At 48.1% G+C, this 6,888-nt stretch overlaps 1 long non-coding RNA gene across 1 annotated transcript; it reads left to right on the top strand.

The window, feature by feature from the left end:
* The first annotated feature begins 282 nt into the window (after positions 1–282).
* LOC144137956 (uncharacterized) lies at positions 283–6,676 on the top strand. The gene is made up of 2 exons (XR_013315771.1): positions 283–770; positions 5,323–6,676. It is a non-coding gene; the product is annotated as an uncharacterized LOC144137956 (long non-coding RNA).
* Positions 6,677–6,888: the final 212 nt, after the last annotated feature.

The following is a 6,888-nucleotide window of genomic DNA, read 5'->3' as shown; positions in this document are numbered from 1 at the left end:
GTATGTATAGTCGAAAATTGGGCCCCAGAAGTTTAATAAACTTGCCGTAGTGAAGGAGAGAACTTTCAGAAAAGAAATGGCGCCCTCAATTATAATGACATCAAACATGGCGCAGATTATTGGTCGGAAAACATGCGTTAAACATGCCTATCATTTGCGCATTGCCTCAGTGACATTATCTTTCAATATATCGGGTCCTCAGTGCGAGCAAAGCGGCGTACAGTATGCGGTTATTCATCCATGATTCACACGCCTGCATCCTATCAGAGTCCTTCAAAAGCATCGAATGACTCTGATCCTATCTAGCAGTAATTGGACGTGACTGGTGCAGCAATGAGAGCATATCGACGCGCTTATCTCGGTAGGCACACAAATCACGTCATCCGCAGGCTTCGAAATGCGACTGATTGTCGTCCTTTACGACGCACATTTCCGTTCCGACTTCAGTCACCGCATACGCTCTCCGTCGCCGTACACCTTTGAACATGGCCCACGGCAGACAGCAGTTCACACTGGTTGGGTATTCTGAAGTACTTGAGAGGAGATCCCTGAAGTTCGTGGATCCCATTCCAGCGTCCAGGATCTGCAGTGCGTGTGGCAACGTTCCGAGAATGACTTATAGTCTTTTGTGTGGCCACACCTTTTGCGAACCGTGCTACGAGAGCTGCGCTACCACTTTGGATTGTGTCTGTCCACTGGACGGGGTTGCTTATGCCAGTGGGGACGTGAGCAGCAAGGAGTACCCGGCTGAGGAGCTACTGAGGCGAAAGGTGAGGCTCGATCGGCAGATCTGCGACTTATAGTCCTGCTTAGATTACTCACTGGCAACCTGTTTTCAATTCGCGGCTGTGTCTTTATTTGGGGGCGGTAATGCGGAATGTATTGACAATCTTGTGTGTCCCGCAACACGGTCATTTCTTCTGTTTATATTTACTGTACTGGTTCGGCCTTTAGATGTGTTTAGGGGGAGCATCCGGCGGGCATACGGTAATTTCGAAAATTTTGGGGAATGATGGAAGCCTTCACTCAAACATCGTTCTCGTGGTGTCGGAAATAAAGAAAATGAGAAGACGGGGAATAATGTTGATTTTCCGCGGAAGGTTCTGAATATCGAAATTTTGGTAACTGAATTTTATCACAGTTTTAGGTTTGCGTTACGTCTTACCGACAAGTAGATATCTGCTCTGTAAGTCTTCTTTTTCTTCCTAGCGGTTGGCATTTGCACGAAAATCTGCTGCTGCAACTAAAGGACAGGAGATTTGCGAGTGAATTTAAGGCTGGAGGGCTTGAAAGGGGGTACAAATAAATATGTACAATCTAAGACTTTGTGATAGTAAACACGGAAGAGCGCGCTGCTCACTGCAAGCAAAGGGATCTGGCAATAAGATGACGCTTTTCTAGTTCATACTTTTAGCGAATACACTCCCTAACAACGGTTGATTGTGGTGTTGCCTGCTTCTGATACCTGGAAACGATGGGCCCTGACTCCTGCACAGTAACCGTCTGATGCACTCCTGGCCAACCAGAACCCATTTTCGACAGCCCGGATATAGGCCACTCCAAATAAAATTTATTCTCCCTTTTCGCAAAGGCGCGTGCACATGCGAGGATTTTTGTCAAGCGGCAAAACACTGTGAACATATTGAAATGTTCGTTTCTCGCTGCCAGAATAATAGATAAATGTTCTTAACCCCACGCCATCATATCTCCAGATGCACGGACTGAACAACTGCAGCAGATAACCGTCCGAAAGGCACTTTCAAAAGGTGCGTCTGCTAACTGCACAAACTACGAGAGCGTGGCTTTCTCTCACAAGAGCGCTGTTTATGCGCTGTGAGCCACGCGCTCTCGCGTTTACTGTCATAAACCTGTTATCTCTACAATAGAGCGCACTGTTTTTAATACACACGTTAACTTTTAGCGGCCAGATTCGAATGATTTCGGATGCACTGGCCATTCCAGTGACACGGCCTTTCACTCTTTAGAGTACAGTCTGCAATTATGCCTGATCGTATACATAGCCATTATACATAACCACCAAAGTGTGAGTGGAGCGAGTGCTCTAGAAGGATTTGTAGTGTGTCCACCACCATACACTGGCCACTAGAGCCAGCGGACGTTTCATGGAGAAACCAAAACAGCCAGAAGCTGGTTTGAGGAGCAGCCGCATCATTTGACGTCTTATTTAACCACAAAACGCCTTCCGAGTATCCGTTCTCATTACTTCCCCCACTTGCATGGTGTACTGCACAGTACCTCTGTTTTGGAGCTGGTTGCGGTCGTCACTTCTGAAAAGGTTGTGATGTTCATCTGAGACAGGCCACCTGATGTCTATTGTAAGACACACCATGAATGTGAACTTCTTTCAGTTTTTTATAAAGCATAACCCTTTGATTTCTAATGAAAGTTCGCGTGTGGATAGAAAAGAAATTTAAAACACACCCCCACAACAAGCCTGGCTAAAGAAAACAAATTGAATTATGCCTCATCTTCAAGAAGAAATGCGCTCAAACCTAGTGTCCCGCATGTTGTTTCTGTTGTTCCTCAAGGAGGGCTTGCCCAATACAGGTAGATACCTTCACATACAAAAACGGAATGCGCTGGCAGTGTATGGATCAGGGCTTGCTGTCGAACTTGGCAGCTGCACAAGAGGTCCAGAAATGTAATACTTGCACGGGTGATCGATGTAGTAACTGCTCTAAGATGATCGGGCTATGGAAAACTAGGGCAACAGGTATACCATGCAAAGCTTAGCAAAAAGTAAATTACTGCACCCCCACGCAAACAAATGTCACAAAACGCGGACGCCAAACCGACGGGCTCATGGCGCCGCGTAAGAGGCAAAACCTTGAACGAATCAGTTGCACAGATTATACAATGCCCTTTACATTCAATTAAGGTTCTTAATATCCAGACATAAGGTCATTCAGGAAAATTCTTTAGAGGCTTCTCTACAGAAACTTCTGCCGCTTCAGCTTTGGAAAGCTCGGAACGCTCAAAAGGATGGCCCTCTCAGGCCACCTGCCGGCGTCAACGTTGAGAGCATCAGCTAGAGACGCCCCGTTAGCCCCTAAAACATTTTAGAGCAGTATAGTGCAAGGCCGCTGTATGACGTTTTAGTCGTGCTGTTCAGTAATGCTGCTCACCCTCGCAAGAAGAACGCTGCTGGCCCCGCCAATGGTACTGCACAAAGACTAAGCTGAATGCGGCGCTAGACCTGACTACCTGGCCGTTATAGATACGAGGCTTTCCACAGATGCTACTCTCCAGATGATGTTTATTAAAGATCAGATTCTGCAGTTCAGCGCGATGTTTCGCGTCGTTACTGTTTCTTCCCTCAATTACCCATGGTACTTATGAAAACAATAATGACACTTTTGATGTGATGCATGCTACGGACCGAACGTTCCTCGATTCCCCAGCGGTAGTAAAAGGTCTGTTAAAAAGTAAGAACCGTAACTCAGTAGAAAAGGCATTACACATAGCGCTAAACCCTATTCCTCAACAGCCCAAGAAAACCGCCCGCCCATGCACGGAGTTTCTACATCAATCAGCCTGATCGGGCACCATGCATCGAAGGGTGGAGTTGAGTTCTCCGGTTCAGAACTTTTCTAGTTGTTAGCTGCGTTACAGTTCCACCAAGGGGTGCAGGGTTAGCAGCCACAATGCTTTCGCTGTCTACGCAGGATTTTATCACGAGTGGCTGTTCGTCGGAAACATTCTATGAAAGTACGGGCGGAGGAATGTAAATCGAAAAGGATCAATAACGCAAGCGACGTGTAGAACTTGGTTATTTTTCTTGACTTTCATTTCTAGCAAAAACATACAACTGGCTTGTCTTGTATTTTCCTCGAAATTCAGGTTTTGGTGTGAACGGAGCGCTGCGGTTTATTTTGAAACTATTCCTAACGTGTGTGGATAGTTTGTACATACAGGATGTTCCTGGTTTTCTCTTTCACGAAAAAAAATCCCGTTCGAGCTCACAGGTGATGGAAGGCCATAAAGCCAGCAATCTGACTAGCTTACCTTTATGGCCTCCACAAATAAGGATATCAGTAGCCTAAGAGGAATGAGCAATTTGCATGCGAGTGTTGGGTACTTAGATGCAGCTTTTACCTGGCAATGTTTCACCTGAAACTACTATATATCTGGCCTGCTGGGGTGTTCATGGTGTTGCTGAAAATAAAAAAAAAACGACCAACTGGATGCAGCCTTTCCTTGGTGCAATAAATGCCCAAATTATCAAGTACCCTGCCGTGCATGTTCAGCAATTCAGTAGTTGGCGTTGATGATGCCTGGCCAGAAACAGCAATTGCTTCAGCCGAGACGAAGCGCTAATGGTCCTGAAGCCACGTCGGACGAAAGGGCGGGGGAACACATCTTCGGCTTGTCTGGGCACTGCTCGTCTCGGATGGTCTTCAACCGGGCCTTCCGGGCTGTGGACACGGGGTGGGGACATCGTCGTGTTCTGGTCTCGGCTGGGCTGGGGCTGCCCTGCGCGGCTTCAGTATCCTTGGCGGGTGGCCGATGCGAAGCGAAGCTGGGGCTATGATGCGGATGACGAACCCGCAGCTCTACCAAAATGTAACCTGGCGGCAGATAACACGAACCATGGGGTGATGAAGCTGTATTTACATGAAGCGAAGAACTATTTACATGCAGCCATAACTGAGTCGAGGCTGGCTGCGCCCCGCACCGAGCTTCTTCCTCGTCGTCATTTCTTGGTGGGCCATGGCGGCTCGGGGATTGTCCTGTCACGTGGTAATATTGGGGAATTTTATCAGTCCGTCTGTTCCTTCCTGTACGTAGTTACCGGGTTGAATGGGACGCGACTGCGCCTGCGCGCGCGGAAGGGCAAGGAGGAAGGTGGAATGGCACCCCCACTGTGGCGAATGCGCGGACATGGCGAAGGCCGCCCCTCGGAACTAATCCCCCTACTGTGACGAATGCCCAAGTGCCCAGACGGGTCCCGGTTCACACGGTAACTACGCACACGATGAAACAGACGGACTGCTCAAAACACTATATTAACCCAAGAAGCGCTATAAACACACGAATTCTATACCGCGATACCTCGTCACAAACAGCCTGCAAAGCCAAGGTACGGTCCATGCGCAACAATTGTAAGTGGATCGTGCTAAGCAATATGAGCACCACTTTAGCATTGAAGTCTATGCAGAAAAAAACGTGGGAGTGTTGGCGCCGAGCCCCAAAATCTTCGCATTCGTCTTGCTGTCGGGTACAGGCCTTAGCCGACTTCAAAATAAGTAGCACCCTGTAGTTCTTTTGTCTTCTCACTGCTTGCGTCTTCTCTCCACGTAGGTTCACTGCTGGAACGAAGCTTACGGCTGCGGTGTTGTGCTTCCAGCGTCGCAGATAGCCGAGCACGCTCACCACGATTGCAAGCACCACGTTTCCCGCTGCCCCAACTGCTCAGCGGATGTGCTGAGCCACGACATGTGTGTGCACCTAAAATCTCGATGTACAGCACGTGTATTGCACACTGCGCCTGAAGCGCCACAGGTGGCTAACAACAACGAAAATGCACAATTTGTAGCGTTGGAAAGACAGGTAGAGCAGCGAGTGCGCGAACTAGATGCCAGGCTTGCGCAACTGTCCTTTGAGAGTGCATCCCACAATGACAAACTTGTTGAAGTTTGCCACAACATTAATTATTTGAAGGAAGCACAGGCACAACAGTTCGGAGCATTGGCAGAGCAGTTTGAACGAGCCTTGGCAGCGCACGAAAAAACGATTGAAGAGCGAGTAGGCGAGCTGCTTGCTAAGCTGGCTCAGCTGCCTTTGGACAGCGGCTCTCAGGGCGACAAACCAGTTGATTTTGGCCAACACATTACAAACCTAAAGGAAGTCTTGACACAACAGTTTGAACCTGCCTTAGATAGGAACGCAGCTAAGATAAATGCCCTTTACACCGAAAAAACCGAATCCTTGATTACCGCCATTCACGCAGTGTTGATGTGGGTTCTGAGTGACCGAGCAACACATCACTGGGCACTGAAGGGATATGCAGCACTGAAAGAGCAAGCACTGAAAAGTGGTCGGTCTTTGGCAATGAGCGACGAAGTATTTCTAACTCGCTACCTAATGTCTTGGGGAATGCTCTTCATCAAAGAAGGTGACAGTGTGTATCTTCTGTTGCGCATTCAATTGCACGAGGGTGTAGCGGACGATTTTCTTGCCTGGCCATTTGCGAACAAATTGAAGCTCAGCATCATTCACCCAGAGACGAGAGAAGAACTGCACCGGGTTGGAACGCCAGTTTTGTGTCAGCGTAACAGCAAATCTTTTCGTAGACCTATAGGAAGGAGCAACCGGCCCGTACGTTTTTTTGGCACCAAGATTGAAACGCGCGACATTGAAAGTGATGGCTACGTTAAGCGAGATTGTCTGCTTCTGAGGTTAGAAGTGCTCTAGTGATTGTAATAATAGAGGTAAAGTTGGTAATAAAGCCTGCGGAGATAAGAGCATGTGTGCATCACAAAAAGTTTTACAGTCCTTCACACCTGTGAGAAGGTAGAGCGTTAGGCGTAGGTGTGCATCAGTACTATACATGTGCGTGTGGAGCAGTAGTGTGCTTACGTAAAGCATACTGCTATTCAGAGTAAACAAACTTTGGACAGATGCGCTGGAAATAAAATTTAAAGTTTCGTTCTCAGCGGTGTGTTCCTTTCTTTCGCAAAAAGTGAGACAGAGGAGGAGGATAAACATCTTTATTGAGGGGAAACGTTGCGGGGACTCTTCAGGAAGTGAAGTCCTCAGTCCAGGACCCCATATGCCTTGCCAGCCGCTACAGCCCACTCCACCAGCCGAAGCTGGTCGGACAGGCATGAGCTGGACAGGGCGCACCTCCAGAGCTCGGGAGAGTTG

The sequence above is a fragment of the Haemaphysalis longicornis genome, unplaced genomic scaffold, assembly GCF_048455015.1.
Source record: "Haemaphysalis longicornis isolate Haplotype H1 unplaced genomic scaffold, Haemaphysalis longicornis Haplotype H1 scaffold_5, whole genome shotgun sequence".
Lineage (NCBI taxonomy): Eukaryota > Metazoa > Arthropoda > Arachnida > Ixodida > Ixodidae > Haemaphysalis > Haemaphysalis longicornis.
Note: the sequence above shows the minus strand (reverse complement) of the source record. Positions and strands in the feature narration are given on the sequence as shown.